General features: G+C 32.9%; 1 pseudogene; it reads right to left on the bottom strand.

Annotated features, from left to right (window-relative positions):
- Positions 1–881: 881 nt before the first annotated feature.
- Positions 882–2,516, bottom strand: LOC107558528 (very-long-chain enoyl-CoA reductase-like; annotated as a pseudogene).
- Between the last annotated feature and the right edge of the window lie 698 nt (positions 2,517–3,214).

Raw genomic sequence — 3,214 nt, 5'->3', positions numbered from 1 at the left:
TTAGTCGACTAAAAGTCTGAGCATTTTAGTCTAGTTTTAGTCGACAAAAACTGATGACATTTTAGTATAGTTTTAGTCGACGAAAACTGATGATTTTAGTCTCTTTTTAGAAATGCAATTCTATTTAACCCAGTCAATATAGTATAAGTACCTAGCAGTATAGACGAAACCAACATTTTATTTTAGCCAAACCCATTTCAAACAAGGTTATCTTATTATATTATTGTTACCTTATAGACTCAAGAATACATCCATTCCAGACACGGAAGACGCTCTGATTTGAATTTACAACATTTATTTTACCAACCAAACATGTTAGAAGTACACACACAATTGAAATAAAGACGAACCCCGGCTGGCAGGCCATCGGTCCCTTTCTCTGTGTCAGACTTAACTTTGTTTGGTTTTCGTCTTCTAAATCGGTGTTTCCCAACCTTTCTTTAGTCACGGCACCCTTTGGAAATTTTTACAAATTTGTGGCACCCTACAAAATGAATTTTGTCACAATATTTGAATTTCTAACTTCGATATGATAATTTGAAAAGTATAGATATTCGGTACAACAGGGAAGAACTGCAGAATATAATGTCATACAGATATTTTTAATATTATAAAAATAAATGTGTCTATCAATGGTGGCAATCAGTAGGCTAATTTCTAATGAAGAGACCAATTTATATGACAGATTTTAATGTAGGCTTTTATTCATATGTAAACATTGTGAGATAGCAAGTTATACTGGTAATTAAACAAATTTTTGATTTTACAGCTGGGTAATTTTGTTGCAGTAGCACGAGATAGCTTGATTTAAAACTTTGAATTGAATAAAAAATGACAAGGAGGCTAAGCAGTTAATAATAAAATAAGAATAAATAAAATTCCCAAGTGGCATACCATTGTAAATACAACAATGTTAGACATCATCTTGCATGATAACCGGCAGATATAGTTGAAAAGCGGATTTAACTTCATAATCCTTCCCAGAGGGTGTCATAAATCAGCCTCATTTACATACAGCTGTTCAGATGTGTCCTAGTTCTCTCAGCTCAAATCATAATATCTCTGGATTTTGACCTGAAATTGGTTCATATGAATGTCAGCGGATGAAAGGGAGGATTGACATGCGGAGGTTTGGGTAGTCCTTAAACTCCCGGGTGTAAGTTTTGTGTTTTCCTTTGGCCCAGATGGTCATTTGAACAAAACCTACAAGTGTGAAGCGAGCCACTGCAAAAAATAAAAAATAAAATAAATACATTAGTTTAAAAAAATAAGATCAAATATTGAACATTTTCATTTTTCTATATTAATAAAGTATTTATTTATTAATATATATATATATATGTGTGTGTGTGTATATATATATATATATATTACAAAAAACCAATAGCAAAAAATGTCAGTAAAAATGTAAATGAACAACTTTCATATATTAATATATTTTAAATAATATATATTTTTGTAGCTCAGTATATATATCAAAATCACAAAGTTTGATGGAAGTCGCTCACCTGGCACACACTGGGTTATGATGGACAGGCCCACCCAAGCACCCATCTGATGAATATTTTAAGCAAAGAGCTGATGAATCAGTCAGAGGTAGTAGAAAGTGTTATATATTTGATTATGGCAATGGTGCTGTTACCTCATATGTATAGTTGGGACATGATACAAAGTAAAAGAGCCACGTAAAAGGGTTTTTAGATGGATGTGGGAGTCTCCGACATTTTTCACCTTTAAACAACAACAAAAAATTGGCTCAAACACAAGTATCCTGATCTGTTATGCCACAGAAATGTGACGTTTTTTTTAATACACCCACCTTCACATTTTAAACTGTTCAGTGACCAGTGGATGGAAAAATTTCCTGCCTCACATAACTGGAATACAAACAATATACATCATGTTTGTTCATTTATCTTTAATACAGAATGTGGTCCATACATAATAGGTTACATTAGATTTTTAAAGTGGTACCAGAGGTTTGGACACCTATGTGGTATGTTTATTAAACCAGAAACATTACATACCACAAAAATAATTAGTGCATAAGTTGACCCGTGTCTCTGCTGTAAAACATAAAAACAAGTTTAATGTATTAAATGAACATGATTATTAAATAGGTTTGCCTCTGCTAGTACTCACATGGTGGAGTGTAGAGAGGATGGTTAATGTAGTATGCTAGCCAAGCTGCAAAACCTCAGTAATAAGCACAATTCTGTGAATTCAGAGAATTAGCTTCAGCTTTGAGGACACACTGGTAGTTTTCCTAATCATAACAGTATTGTTCAGTTTGTCAGATTGCTCAGAAAATAACTGAACTGCATTAAATAACCGTTTTAATATATTTCTGAAGTAGACAAATTACTTCTCAGACTAATTTTAATTTGACTTCGCAAACCAGACCAGTCTGACCAAACACTCACCCTTATAATGGCTCTGAGAGGCATCGTGCCATTAGAAAATCAATGCACAAAGATTGTTTCAAATAGCCTCTTGATATAGTCAGGGGTGGATATAGTGATTTGGGGGCCCCAGGCAAAATACAGGAATGGGGCCCTATACAATTTCACACATTTACAACCTTGAGGTTCCTTTCACTGTTGCTAGCTACTGCACGACCGTGTCCCATAGTTGTGTCTAATCTTTTAGATTTTTTACGTACATGTTATAAATAAAGGATTTCTTTAATATTGTAAATCCCTTGTTCACATTTAAACAGGTTATAATAGTATTAGAGTAGGTTGGGCACTAGGTGGTGCATTGGGGTAATTTTCACTATGCAATTGTCTACACAACGCAAGGCTGTCTAATTCTAAACTTTATTTTTATTTATGTTAATTGCACTTTTAAATTAAACTGAAGGAAATTATAAATTTACATGCTTAAGGATTATTTCAACCAAACATGAAGTGTGCCTGTGTGGAAAGTGACTGTGCACGGTCCTTCTTGAGTCTTTCACAAAAACGAGTGAGCGCCATTTAAAAGAATTAAAATAGGCCCTATATAATATGCACTGTTGCATAGTATTAAAATTATAGCTTCAGATGCATGATATTTGTAGGGCCCTATGAAATCCGTTTTATTTTTCCCAAAATCTTTTTTTCCTTTTAAATTTTTCTGGATTCAGTTTTTTTTTTCTTTTTAATTTTTCTGGATGATTATATTAAATTTTAACAAAAAACATGTCTAATTAATTAAAATCATGAAACTTGTT

This window comes from Sinocyclocheilus grahami, unplaced genomic scaffold, assembly GCF_001515645.1.
Source record: "Sinocyclocheilus grahami isolate Dianchi unplaced genomic scaffold, SAMN03320097.WGS_v1.1 scaffold648.1, whole genome shotgun sequence".
In the NCBI taxonomy this organism is placed as follows: domain Eukaryota; kingdom Metazoa; phylum Chordata; class Actinopteri; order Cypriniformes; family Cyprinidae; genus Sinocyclocheilus; species Sinocyclocheilus grahami.
Note: the sequence above shows the minus strand (reverse complement) of the source record. Positions and strands in the feature narration are given on the sequence as shown.